At 47.3% G+C, this 15174-nt stretch overlaps 1 protein-coding gene across 1 annotated transcript in view; it reads right to left on the bottom strand.

Annotated features, from left to right (window-relative positions):
* The window catches only part of LOC142490424 (P2Y purinoceptor 2-like), a 64983-nt gene extending 61829 nt beyond the window's left edge, over positions 1 to 3154 (bottom strand). Inside the window, exon 1 of the mRNA XM_075592713.1 lies at positions 2875 to 3154. The gene's annotated coding sequence lies outside the window, so the exon portion shown is untranslated. The remainder of the gene's footprint in view (positions 1 to 2874) is intronic.
* Between the last annotated feature and the right edge of the window lie 12020 nt (positions 3155 to 15174).

Here is a 15174-nt window from a genome sequence, read left to right as displayed (position 1 = left end):
TTGGGACTGGGCCCTCCCCTGCTCCCTGAGATACTGACATTGAAAAGTGATGTTTAAAGGCCCAGAGTGACCTAGACCAATAGGAGGCTTCAATGGATGATGTCGCGACTTCCTATTGTCCCGTGGAATGGGGAGACCATTAAACAAACATTTTGGCTGCTACCGGCATCACCTTCTGGAGGTATATATCTTTGGAAGCAGGGGGTCCCCATGGTTGAAATCCATGTGGTTCGACTGGGAAGACCCCCTGCTTCAAACCTAGTAACAAGCAGCAAAGCCACATTAAGGGGAGAAAAGATCTGCATATGATGGTGCCCTCGCTATGGGCATCAGTCACTCATCACTTTCACTTGGATTTATATTTCACATATACAATAAATAATTATTTTATGATATAGAAATATCGTTTATGATTTGCACCATACTGGTTGTATAAATTGCAAGATTCCAATTCCAAGAGTCTAAAAGGAGCGCCCTTATTAGTTATTCGTTTTCACCCTCACTATAAGGCTGATTTGGAACACCCCTAAGCTTCAAGTCAACAGGAGTCTTTGGCCAATTGCCGCGTGTTTGACAGTTTCGGGACTTACTGAATCAGCCCCTATGATGTGGCACAGAGTCAAAAAGTTTAACTCCCCTAGGTGCCAGAGGGGGCTGCAACAGAATTCCCTGATCTGGCCTTCAAGGGTTTAAATTAGCTTCAGTTACAAGACGTGAGCTTGGTAAATTGCCAAAATGAGGGAACGACCCGACACACCCCTACTACACAGGAACTACGGAGAGCGGCCACGTGAAGGATGAAAGGGAAGAAGCGCAAGCCGGGAAGTATACAAAAACATACACAAAACGCACTCAAATAACACAATCTGCCACGTGGGCTACGGGTTTATCAAATCTTTGACAGCATCTTTGAGCCCCCCCCCCCCCCCCCGTAAAAAAAAATATGTACGGCACCACATTTGTGAGAAAAAGACCTTTTTTTTAAAAAAAAAATTGAATTAGTGTTCTCTGTCCAACGGTTTCTTCTTTTACCGTGCGTCGTGCGCCTGTCTGGCAGCGAAAGGGTTAATAAAATAGGTGTTTCCTTGGTTCATTTTCAGTGCAGGACAGAGCACTTGAAGCAAAAAAATTTTTATTTCTAATTCAAAGCAACAGGATTGTTCTGCCAGAGCCTGAAATAGTTTATGCAGCCGACATGTCCCCAAGGAAATAGTCAGAATAAGGCATGACCCTCGCTGAGTCATTTATGGCAGTCAGCGAAATGTGATGGTACGGAGCAGTACGGAGTAATGCGGCGCTTTTTACATTCACAAATCCCACGGTGCCACTGCTAAGCCACACAGGTCCACTCTCTTTCCTTTTTTTTTTTAGAGAACAAGGGGGATTTATTTTACAAAGCTTCCTACCAGAGGGCTAGTGTTGCAATACGCAGTGCGGTGGTACTACTAGAACGGGACGTGGTCAATTCCAGTCCTCAGGGGGTCACCAACAGGTCAGGTTTTCAGGATATCCCTGCTTCAGCAGAGATGACTCAATCAGTGGCTCAATCAACGACTGTGCCACCTGTGCTGAAGCAGGGATATCCAGAAACTTGACCTGTTGGTAGCCCGTGAGGACAGGAGTTGTCCACCCGTGCACTATTACCACTGTTCAGAGTACCACTAATGTTTCATTCACCCACTTACCGTTCCACTTTCTATTTGCAGAACAGGAATTTATTTTTGGAAGCTGCTCTCCCTTTCTGCCTACAAGCATAAACCCTCAAATATTCCATGGAGGGGTTAGTGCCTCTGCAGGGGGTGAACACAGTTCAAATCCGCGTCAGCTACCTCTGACCTTGCACAAGTCACTTTCTGTTCCTGTGCCTCGGGCACCAAAATTAGATTGTATGCTCTGCGGGGCACAGTTGTTTTTCAATGGAGTCCACATATCTCTTCCCCAACCTCAAACAAACATAGATTTGTTTCAATGTCAGGAACAGTACTAATACTTTTTCTAAGCCACTATGACCACTGACCAAATGTCTCTTATTTATTTTTCTTTTCTTTTTTAATCCAGACACAGTACCACTGCTTTCAAAGCCACGTTGACCAGTGCACTACATTTACTGCAGAAAACATCCCATTACTTAAGTGCAGATTCTTCCAAAGCAAAACGTTGATAGATTCCCCTCCCCTGTAAATCTGACAGCGCATACTACAAATACAACGGGACATCTGCATTGGGGGGAGGGGGGGAGGAAGGGGTGCAGCAATGGGGCAATAAAATCTGCCCCTATGTATATAAGAAACAAATCCCATTGCATTTAGTAAATTGTCTTTTTGATACACACAACAGCAGCAACAGTTTCCTTTGCCCCAGATTTGACATGGTAGCCCCCAATATATAGAATACCTGTTGCACTTATCTCCACCGTTTGTCATTTATGTCTATAATCAGTGTTCGACAAACCTATACATTTGCTCGCCCCGGGCGAGTGGATTTAACCCCCGGGCGAGTAAATATTGGCCCAAGCAGCACACGTTTGGTACTAGGTGGCGAGTAGATTTTTTTGTGTGGCGAGTAGATTTTTTGGTGATTTGTCAACCACTGTCTATAATATATATTATCTCTAACTGTGCATGCAATGTCTTGTATATAATGTATACCCTGCTCACTTATGTGACTGTATTTGTAACCATGTATTATTTGTCATCTTTACTCTATGCCCAGGACATACTTTAAAACGAGAGGTAACTCTCAATGTATTACTTCCCTGGTAACACATTTTATAAATAAATAAACGTATTGCCCATGTGTTGTAGTTTCCTAAAGCGCTGCGCACACTGTTGGCACTCTATAAATAAAATGACACACAGAATAAAGAGCACTTACTGCGCGGGAGAAGTGAAACCCCCAGGGGTAAGGTCTCTCCCCCTCTGGCTGTCTCTCAGCGTCATGTGGACGGCATGTCCCCAGTTATTACTGAGCCAGATCTTGCCTGTGATGATGATGAGCTGGATACAAAGTCTGCAGTTGAATCTGTGCGGCTCACACTGCTAGCCCGGGCTCGTCCTCTCACCACTCATGTCAGCTCCTGACAGAGCTGAATAACCTGAAGGCTACAGAGAGGCGTTAGGAGGGGTGGGAAGTAGCAAAGTTTGCAGTCCAATGAGCAATGTTAGTGAGGCAAGGAGGGCTGTGTGATCTCACATCACCAGGAAGAGAGGGTAGCAAACAGCTCACATTGTTGCTAGCACATGGGAGAGGCCAAGCCCATTATCTGAGACTCTTCTACAATCCAGCGCTGCCCCACAAGGCATTCACTGCTGCCCAGCTGTACAAGGGACAGGAGACAAGAGCAGGGGTGGGCAACTGCAGACCTGAAGGGCCTGAAGGGACAAGTCAGGTTTTCAGGTATATCCCTGCTTCAGCACAGGCACTGATTGAGCCACCTGTGCTGAAGCAGGGATATCCTGAAAACCTGACCTGTTGGTGGCACTCGAGGAGTGGAGTTGCCCACCCATTGCCAAGACCCAAACTATGAGGATTGGAGGTGTCTGGTGACGTATAAATAAAAAGGGCGAGCACTCCCCATGCAAATCAATAGTAAGACACGAGGGGGACTCCAATTTAGTAGAAGAGGCAAAAATATGTTAAATGCAAAATATACTTTAAAAGAAGTAACGACCAAATACATATTCAAGAAAGAAAACTTAACATTGCTATTGATTTGGAGAGAGGGGATCCATCCTTCATGTATGTGTATATATTATTTTTATATTTTCACTTTGTAATATGTTTTACTTTCCTCCCCCCTCCCTCCCAAAGTGTTTTTCTGAATATAAATTTCTGTGCATTTCCCCCCCAGGGACACTGTGTACGTTACATCTAGGATTTGGATTTCAGGTTTCTGGACACAAATGAGTCATTTTTTTTTTGACCGCCTTCCCCTGACAGAGAGGGTTGATGCGACTTTATGGCAGGGAAAAGACAGGGACGCCTGTCCCATCTGCAGGGCCGCCAACGGGGGGACAAGGGGCACTGGTATCCCGGGCCCCGTGGGTAAGGGGGGCCGGCCGCTCGGGCCCCCTGCGCGGCCGGGCGCCAGTTATTTAAATACATTTTTTAAAAAGTTTTAAAAAATGGCGGCGATTCCCCCGCGGTCCCAGCGCACATGCACAGGGCAAGCAGGGCCGCTCGCCCCCCCCCCCCCCTGCTCAGGGAGGGGGAAATACCTGCTCCTCCTTCGGCCTGCTTCCTCCCCCCCCTGTGGCCAGCTTCCCGCGTGCCCCCCGAGTCAACCTCCCGCGTGCCCCCCGAGCCCACCTACCATGCCTCCCCCCCGGGCCCACCTCCCATCCCCAACCCCGAGCCCACCTCCCGGGCCCCCCCCCCACCCGAGCCCACCTCCCGCATCCCTCCCCCAAGCCCACCTCCCATCCCGGGCAGGTGCCGCGGGGATATCGGGGGCAGCAGGGGGAAGCGTCCGGCACCAAGCTGCACCCACCCGGTCAAGGTAAGTCACCCCACCCACTGTCACTGCCACCCATTGTCACCTACTGTCACCCACTCTCACTGTCACCCACTGTCACCCACTGTCACTGTCACCCACCCAGTCACTGAGTATCACCCACCCAGTCACTGAGTGTCACCCACCCAGTCACTGAGTGTCACCCACCTAGTCACTGTCACCCAATCACTCTCTCCCACCCAGTCACTCTCTCCCATCCAGTCACTGTCACCCAGTCACTGTCACCCACCAGTCACTTTCACCCAGACACCCAGTCACTGTCACCCAGACACCCAGTCACTCTCTTCCACCCGTCACTGTCTTCCACCCAGTCACTCACCCAGTCACTGTCTCCCACCCAGTCACTGTCTCCCACCCAGTCACTGTCACCCACCCACCCAGTCACTGTCACCCACCCACCCAGTCACTGTCTCCCATCCAGTCACTGTCACCCAGACACCCAGTCACTGTCTCCCACCCACCCAGTCACTCTCTCTACCACCCAGTCACTGTCTCCCATCCAGTCACTGTCACCCATCCACCCAGTCACTGTCACCCAGTCACTCTCTCCCACCTACCCACCGTCATTCACCCAGTCACTGTCTCCCACCCAGTCACTGTCACCCAGTCACTCTCTCCCACCCAGTCACTGTTTTCCATCCAGTCACTGTTACCCAGACACCCAGTCACTGTCACCCAGACACCCAGTCACTGTCTCCCACCCAGTCACAGTCACCCAGTCACTCTCTCCCAACCGTCATTCACCCATCCACCCACTGTCATTCACCCACCCACAAACCGTCATTCACCCACCCACAAACCGTCATTCACCCACCCACTGTCATTCACCCACCCACCCACTGTCATTCACCCACCCACTGTCATTCACCCACCCACTGTCATTCACCCACCCACCGTCATTCAACTGTCATTCACCCATCCACCCACTGTCATTCACTCACCCACTGTCATTCACCCACCCACTGTCATTCACGCAACTGTCAATCTACTGTCATTCACCCACCCAGTCACCGTCATTCACCCACCCAGTCATCCACCCACTCACCCACCCACTCACCCACCCACTCACCCACCCACCCACTCAAGGGCAGTCACATGTCTTTTGTTGAAAATATAAAAATAAGTTTCATTTGTCCCGGGCCCATGATTTCTGTTGGCGGCCTTGCCCATCTGGCAGGGGGGGGGGGGGGGGCTAATAACAGGATAGACCTTTTTTACATCTTGGACCGTCAGCAAAGATTTAACCCCTTCAGTGCCAAGTGTTTTTTGTCTGGTGTAGGCCAAACAGATTTGGTTAAGTATGATTCCTGTGAGCAAATATATATGTACCTATAAAAAAAATCATCGTTGTAGAGGTAAAAGTCATTAACTACATTTTTTGAGTACTGTTCTTTTTGACAGGAAAAATTCTGTATTTAAAAAGTATGGTACAGTATTTTGATATGACAAGTTCTGAAGTTTTGGTGTATTTAATGAGTTTTTCAATAGAAATATCCTGACATTCCAAGTCAGTGAGTGCATTTAGTAAGTTTTTGCCACAAATGCTCTTAATGAGTTTTACCTCTACAACGATATTAGCACAAGTTCAGCTTTTTACTGGTCTCGTGTCCAGGGTGGATTACATATTATGTGACCAAGATATGTCATAAATATGAAAAAATAAACCTTGTGTCCTCTGATGACACTAGATATGAGTATCGGCCAGTGCAGACCCCAAATTACCAAGACAGCTCACATCTACATTTTCAGGGTTTAAAGCGGCAATCCCTTCAAGGACCAAAGGGACTCCTTTTCCTTTTATGTCTGTAGCATTTATTCCCTTTATAGTATCTCCAATGATTTGGTCGCGTGTATTCCTGCTGTGAAGTGCTGTCTATATAGATGGCAGTATACAAATAAAGATATACATCCATACAACCTGCAAAGTAGCGCCAGTACCAGAACTATACGGGTATCCTATGGACTCTCTTCCTGATGTTCTAACCCAGCGATACCCCAGTGTTCCAAACCGGGGTAAACATAATATTAAAAAAAACAGGAAAGGAAGCGCACACAGGAAAACTGATGCATAAATGTACTCTGTGTTGACTTCTGAGACACATATATAGTGATGTCCCTATGCATGTAAGTCTCTGCACTAGTGAAGTGTTAAGAGAGTAGCTGTATTCATTTGTGACTCATATTTTATTCGGATACCAGTAGAGGTGATTTGGGGATAGGGTTGTGCCGCTCCTCCGTCTCTTACAGTGCACCCCAAAACTAGAACAATCTACCGGGGACTCTCACATCCGCCACCAGTCTACGTTCTTTCAAAACCAAAGCTGTCTCACATTTTAATCTGGTCTGTTACTGTTAAGTACGCCTGTAATATATATTATCTCTAACTGTGCATGCAATGCCTTGTATATAATGTATACCCTGTTCACTTATGCAACTATGTATTTGTAACCATGTATTATCTGTCATCGTAACTCTGTGCCCAGGACATACTTGAAAACGAGAGGTAACTCTCAATGTATTACTTCCTGGTAAAAACATTTTTATAAATTAATAAATTGGGAAATGTCTCATTACTGTGGTTGAATAATTATGGTATTACTTTATTGAAATAGGTAGTGGGGTTGCTTAGTATACTTGTTGTTTTCTATTTTTGTAAACCCGGAGTTTTTCTTAGCGGGAGCCTGTTAACTCTCACTTTGCCAGCCCAAGAGTCGTCTTCAGGGACCTATTTGAGAAAATACCAGAGAATCCACATAGTCGTACGAAAGAGGAGACTGGTTACACAATGGAAAGAAATGTTGCTGTATGGTTAGCGAACATACAGTTTCCATGACTTTCAAACATACCTCCCCGCCCACCACCACACACACACACACACACACACACACACACACACACACACACACACACGGCAATTCATTATGGGAAAGAGAGAGACTGTTGTTGTTGTACCCAGTTATTTTTATGAGTCTGGGGTGGAGAGACAAAAGTATATAAAACACCTTAACCGAGGAGTCCTCAGTCTTTGACTGAGCCACCTGTGCTGAAGCTGGGATATCCTTAAACATCATTCTTAATCATCCAGGGATATATTTTATATTGTCCAAAGCAGCAGTAGATGCCATTCTTCTAAAACTCCCAATTGGCCATTTCGGAGGAGAGAGAGGATGGAGAGAGAGAGCGAGGACGGAGAGAGCGAGGACGGAGAGAGCGAGGACGGAGAGAGCGAGGATGGAGAGAGAGAGGAGAGAGGAGAGATGTGTTTTGGTTTACTCTGCCGTTTGGAGTGAGGCTCACTCCAAAATATTTAGTTATGACAGACATGTTTCCCTGATAACACACATTGAAATTAAAGTGCTTCAATGTAATGTTAATCCTGTTGATAACCTTAGGCTGCTTACTAATGTAATTGCAAAAATGATCTCATCTCTTATTTTGTTATTTTTTTGCTTTTCTTGTTTGAAACCATGTCTTTACCACACGGAGAGTGACCATGCTTGACAGACACCAATGCACTATGCACACGGATGGCGCCATACAAATGAAGATGTACATACATGTACATGTCTTTGAACACTGCTTGTGATCCTTGTAAAAAAAAATACTGTCAATTATTTTGAATGTTGGCATTCTTGCGGGGGGGAAATCGTGTCGGAGACTTGCTCTTTCAAGACTAAAAACAAGGACACTGAGTTTGAATCAGGAGAAGCTGGTACAATTCCCGGTGTCGCCTCCTGTGACCTTGGGCAAGTCACTTTATCTCCCTGTGCCACAGGCATCAAAAACATAGATTGTAAGCTCCACGGAGCAGAAACTGTGTCTGCAACAATTCTATGTACAATGCTGCTTTGCTGGGCACTATACTGTTATCTTGAAGCGCTTTAATAAAGTTATTATTAAGTAAGTAGGCCAATACAATTTTAACCCATCTACAGTAGGTAAATGGTATACAAAAACCAGACATTAATTAAATCCCCTCTGAAAGCAATAGGGTTTTCAACCTGCACCTATGAATCAAAGTATGTTGCTACAATTGTGCCTCGTCTGCCCATAGCTTGTGATTTGGGAAGTGTCAGAAGGAGGAGTTGGGGAGACGATACGTTGACATGGGTGACATTTTTGCCAAAATTAAAATCTGCCACGGGTTGGCGAGTTCCTTTTAGCCGCGGATCAGTCTGAAGATTTCGATTCGTTTTTTTTTTCTATCACTGAAAATCCACCCACCAGATTCCAGATTCGTATAAATCGGCTGATTCTGGATCCCTGAAGTATGGTTATGGGTGGAGTGGTGTGAGAGTGGGTGTGGGGGGGTGGGGGGGAAGGTAGAGAGAGAGACCTATTTTATTACAGTCTCAAGTTCTATACATATCCCCCTCAAACCTTTATTCCAATAATATATGGAGAGAAACTTGGGCTCAAAAAGAGCTCTCTGTCTCAGGGATTCTGAATGGTAAGAACCCAGAATTGGATTTAAGATTAAATCTGATGGCAGATTCCACGAAATTCATTTGGAATGGATCCGATGGCAAATTCTTATGATTCTGGCTTGATTTTTCAGTGCCCAATCCGCCTTCAGATTTCAGTGTGAGGGTCAGATTTTGGCAGGTTTGCCCATCCCTAGTTTCATGGTGCATATGAGAGGACATGTACCTGTATCATGTTCTGCATCTCTGTGCGACATTCTTTTCCCCTTCTATTTGCCCCCCACAATTGCTGTATCTGAACTGGCTTAAGTCTAACAATCTGCATCAGATGTAAAAAAACTGTTCTCAAGTACAGTATGCCACAAACTATGGAGCAGTGCATTCAAACATTCATTCTTCTACTGTGACATGTAGCCCCATTGGCTTTTAGGCTAGTGAAAGTGATAAACGTTCTCGTTAACTGATGCATTTGAAATAGGAAGTGACAACATAGCTACAGTACAGTAGGGCAGGCGGGGCAACATGATGAATGTCCTTATGTTCAATGACCTAAAACTCATATGCAACACTGGGGATTGGCTGTTGGATATGGGACATGGCAACTTTTGGATGTAACTTGTCTATTTTCTCAAGTATTGCAATGTTTTCCGGTAGCCGGATCTGCAGCCATCTGTAACAACATACTCTTTGCGCACTTTTCATTCACTACTTCAACAGCAGCTTTGTCCTTTAGTGTTTCAGCAAATCATGTAAATTCATACCCCAGACACGACGAAAGTGGGCATAATATCATTAAATGTGACTTATTCACTGTGGTGGATTTTTTTTTTCCGGCTGACTTAAGTTGATTATAAGCTTTAGCACTGACTTAAAATACAAAATGGAAGTAGCAATCCAACCCAAAAGTTACATTGATTTAAAAAAAAAAATAATACAGGATTGAAAGAGGGGCTCCCTGGAGCCTATACACGTTATTGTCGGGTCTGGGGGCCCCCTGGCTCCAAAGATACATAGCAGTGAGTTTACTGGTGTGTAAGTAGGCAATTTAAATGGCCATCCAATAGAAATCTGCATAAAATGATGATGCGATATCCTCTTGGCCCACATAACTTTTAAAACTTGGCGGCCATTTAGTTTCCCCTGGAGGGAACCCTGGGGTTCTCAGAGCGGAAAATAGTTAGTTCGGGTTCTTGGGGCCCCCCTGTTCGAATCTTATTATTACTTTTTTTAATCTATAATAAAAACAAGCAGCTGACATTTCTGCTTTAAGTCTTGGAATAACTTGTAGTTACAAAAAGTCAGTTTCAAGAATATGTATCTGCTTTTTCCTATTTCTAATAATGCTCGGTGCTGGCTGGATGTGTGTCATGATCCTTGATGCACAATACACACCAACATACATTTCAAAACACAAAATATCTGTTGTACATGATCCAATAGATGTAGCCAAACAAGCTTTAGTTACTCATAACATTTTTATTAGTCTTATAATTGAAAGTGTAACTTTAGAGTATCCCCACTGGTGCAAAATAGTATAAATGCATTCTCCATGACTAAACCATCTAGTTGTCACTGGTTGAATAGTTTCTCATGGTTCAGAGCCCACTGTGGTTTTGTTTGCACCCTACAACTGGAACAACCTACCTGAGACTCTCAAAGCTGCCACCAGTCTAAGTTCTTTCAAGACATTACCCGTCTCACATTTTAATCTAGTCTGTAACTGTTACATAACATATGATCTTTTACTGTTCATGCAATGTCTTTATATATACAGTAACTAGCTTTTGTACTCGGCTTCACCCGGGGAATGTATTTCCCCGCCACCCCCCACACCCCACCCGCTGGTACATCTTCCCCCGCTGCTGGCACATCTCCCTGCCCCCCCATCCCCCTGCTGCCAGTACATCTCCCCGCCCCCCCTGCTGCCAGCACATCTCCTTGCCCCCCTGCCCACCTCCCCCCCCCCCCACTGCTGGAACATCTCCCCGCGCTACTTTAGGCTAAGGCCCCGGTATCTCCGCTGTAACGCGCGCCCGCGCTTTTGGCGGCGCGTTCAGCCGATTCCCCGGTCTGCAGCTCACTGCAGGAGCAGAGACCGGGAGGGGGGGGCGTGGCGGAGGAGTGACGGGGGCGTGGCCATGACGTCACCCGGCAGGTTCGCCCTCATTGGCTGAACCGCCGGGGGGCGTGCCTAGCCGCTCGACGCGAGTCCTGCTCTCAATTCTATTGAGAGCAGGAGTAGCTCTCGCGCGAGCGCTGCGGCCCCCCCTCGCAGCGGAACCGGCTCCATTGCGGGGAGGGCTCTCGTGCGCACAGCGTCCGCCACAGCGGACGCTGTAGTAGATAGCGGGGGCAAGGCCTTAGGCTGCGGCCACGCTACCGCTGAGCTTGCTCATGCTTGAGAGCGGTGACATCACCAGCTCTCCAAGCATGAGCGATCGGCTGTGCTGCAATTATTTTTAGAGCAGGAGCAGGGGGGGTGAGGGCGTCATTGGCAGGATAAGGGCTGTCTCTGTGTCTGTCTGTGTCTGTCTGTGTCTGTCTGTGTCTGTCTGTGTCTGTCTGTGTCTGTCTGTGTCTGTCTCGGTGTTGCTTTCTCTCTCTCTCCGCCCCATTGCTCTCTCCGCGCCCCCCTTTCTCCTGGCCCCCCCCTTCCCCCTCTCTCCCTTCCCCTTCTCTCCTTTCTCCCCCCTCCCACTCCATGTCCCCCCTCCCACTCTGTGTCCCCCTTCCACTCCGTGTCCCCCCTCCCACTCCGTGTCCCCCCACTCTGTTTTCTCCCCCCCACTCACTCAGTTCCCCCCTCACTCCGTTTCCCCATCACTCTGTTTTCTCCCCCCTCACTCACTCCATTTTCACCCCTACCTCACTCTGTTTTCTCCCCCTCCCTCACTCACTCTGTTTTCTCTCCCCCTCACTCCGTTTTCTCCCCCCCCACTCACTATGTTTTCTCCCCCCTTCCCTCACTCCATTTTCTCTCCCCTTACTCCGTTTTCTCCCCCCCCACTCACTCAGTTTTCTCCCCCTCACTCTGTGTTCTCCTCTCCGTTTTCTGCCCCCACTCACTCTGTTTTCTCCCCCCTCACTCGATTTTCTCCCCCCCACTCACTCCATTTTCTCCCCCTCACTCACTCCATTTTCTCCCCCTCACTCACTCCATTTTCTCCCCCACTCAGTTTTGTCCCCCACCTCAGTTTTGCCCCAATCACTGTTTTCTCCCCCCCTCACTCCGTTTTCTCCCCCCTCACTCACTCAATTTTCACCCCTACCTGACTCCGTTTTCTCCCCCCTCCCTCACTCACTTCGTTTTCTCCCCTCCCTCACTCACTTTGTTTTCTCCCCCTCCCTCACTCTGTTTTCTCCCCCTCACTCACTCTGTTTTCCCCACCTCCCTCACTCACCCCATTTTCTCTCCCCCTCACTCCGTTTTCTCCCCCCCTACTCACTCCGTTTTCTCCCCCCTTCCCTCACTCCGTTTTCTCCCCCCCACTCACTCAGTTTTTCCCCCCTCACTCTGTGTTCTCCTCCTCTCCGTTTTCTGCCCCCAACTCACTCTGTTTTCTCCCCCCTCACTCCATTTTCTTCCCCCACCACTCACTCCATTTTCTCCCCCTCACTCACTCCATTTTCTCCCCCTCACTCACTCCATTTTCTCCCCCACTCACTCCATTTTCTCCCCCACTCAGTTTTGTCCCCCCACTCAGTTTTGTCCCCACTCAGTTTTCTTCCCCCACTCTGTTTTCTCCACCCCACTCCGTTTTATCCCCCACTCACTCCATTTTCTCCCCCTTCCCTCCATTTCCCCCCACTCAGTCAGTTTTCTCCCCCACTCAGTTTTCTCCCACCCCACTCACTCCATTTTGTCCCCTCACTCATTCCATTTTCTCTCCCCCTCACTGTTTTCTCCCCCTCACTCACTCAATTTTCTCCCCCCCCTCACTCCGTTTTCTGCCCCCACTCCGTTTTCTGCCCCAAATCCATTTTCTGCCCCCACTCCATTTCTGCCCCCCACACACTCTGTTTTCTCCCCCCCACTCACTCAGTTTTCTCCCCTCACTCAGTTTTCTGCCCCCCACTCACTCAATTTTCTCCCCTCTCAACCATTCTGTTTTCTCCCCCCTCACTCACTCCATTTCCTCCCCACCACTCACTCCATTTCACCCTCACTCTGTTTTCTCCCTTCCCCACTCACTCCGTTTTTTCCCTCCCCACTCACTCCATTTTCTCCCCTCCCCACTCACTCTGTTTTCTCCCCCCCACTCCATTTCCCCCCTCACTCAATCCATTTTCTCCTTCCCACTCCATTTTCTCCCCCCACTCCATTTTCTCCCCCCCACTCACTCTGTTTTCTCCCCCTCCACTCACTCAATTTTCTCCCCCCCCACTCACTCTGTTTTCTCCCCCCACTCACTCCGTTTTCTCCCCCCCACTCATTCCGTTTTCTCCCCCCACTCACTCCGTTTTCTCCCCTCCCCACTCCCTCCATTTTCTCCCCTCCCGACTCACTCCGTTTTCTCCCCCCCACTCCATTTTCTCCCCCCACTCACTCCGTTTTCCTCCCTCCCTCACTCACTCAATTTTCTTCCCCCCTCCTCACTCCGTTTTCTCTCTCCCCCCACTCACTCCATTTTCTCCCCCCCCCCCAGCACATATCCCCCGCACATCTCACATCAGACACACAGCACGAAAGCAGGCAAGGACACGCCCCCTCCCTTAGTAGCCCCGCCCCCGCCCCTCTGTTCCTGCACTAAGAGATTTGCTGGACATTAGAATGTCCATAATTTGGGAGGTGAGTGACATTGGAAGCTCAAAATAGTTGCATTGAACTACAAATCCGCATCAGAATGTACAGTGAAAGTTTCTTGGTGCCGTTTGTGAGATTTCGATGCTTCTGTTACTTTTATGTCTGAAGCTCTTATTCCCATGACCTGTTATTTATATTATTTGTTATTATATGATTACCACGTGTATTACTACTGTGAAGCGCTATGTACATTTATGGCGCTATATAAATAAAGACATACAATACAATACAAACAAACGGAAAACTTAGAATTATAGTGTAGATGTATACCCCTGTTCACTCAATGTAACTATGTATTGTCATTATACTGTACCTCTGTTCCCAATGTATTACTTCCTGGTAAAACATATTATAAATAAAAAATAAATAAACCCCCGGCATTGACTTGAATGGCAGTTAACACTGCATTGCGTGCGTTAACCAGCAACTGACTATAGTAAATAAGTTGTCTATTTGAGAACCAATAATAAAACTCCCCATCTAAGAAATCTAAATGTCTTGGTAAGATCTCAGTGGCTTTGTTACCAATTCGGCTCAAAGAATAACAAATGCATTTTGCAAGAATAACTTTTCTTTGCAGGATTGCGTATACTGAATTGCTTGCGACAATACAGCTGTTCAAGACATTGCATCCGTTTCAGTGGCTGGAGTACGTAAGAAAAATGTTGACATCTGCTGACTAGCTATGTAAAGAGTCTGAACAAGTGAAATGTCAGTGTACTGTCATCGATAGGGGAAAATAAATTGTTCCCAATGTCTGCTAACAGTTGTTTATGCAGCTGAGGTGACAAAACATTGACAATGAGTGTTGTGCATTTTGTATGATGAAGTCTTCAGCACATTTTACTTTGTCCAGTGTTGGAATGAGCCATTGATTTTGTTTTGTTTTTTTTCCAGAGGATTGACAAAGGGGCTCTCTGGCGCCCGACCCCATTCATTTCAGCTCAGTGGACCCCCTGATTCCTAAGAAAACTTAACTCTGAAGAGGGTACCGGTATCCCTCTGCTCTTTAAAGCTCCCGCATCACATGGGCCAATAGGAAGCCGCACCGATGATGTCAAAGCTTCCTATTGGCCCGCAGTGTGCGGGAGATTTTAAACGAGGCCATTACGTGATCCCTGCTGGTTGAGCAGAGCAGCTACCGGCACCTACTACAGAGGTAAGTATCTCCGGAAGTAGGGGGTCCCAGGAGCTGAAATTAGCGGGGTTCAGCTCCAGAGACCCTCTGCTTCAATACAACATAAATAAAAATAAAAAACTTTGCAAAAGAAAATCGCTGGCTCTTTAATTAAAAGGGTCAATGGTTTTGGAATGTTGCATGTTAGAGTGCAGCGCCAAACAGCAAAGAAGGTGACAATGGCACCCCCTTGTACCCAACCAACCAAAAGAAAGAAAATGCCATCACTTACAGCGCCACCTGTGGCCAGGGCTTA

The sequence above is a fragment of the Ascaphus truei genome, chromosome 3 (assembly GCF_040206685.1).
Source record: "Ascaphus truei isolate aAscTru1 chromosome 3, aAscTru1.hap1, whole genome shotgun sequence".
NCBI lineage: Eukaryota > Metazoa > Chordata > Amphibia > Anura > Ascaphidae > Ascaphus > Ascaphus truei.
The sequence above is the reverse complement of the archived record's forward strand: the minus strand, read 5'-3'. Positions and strand labels throughout refer to the sequence as shown.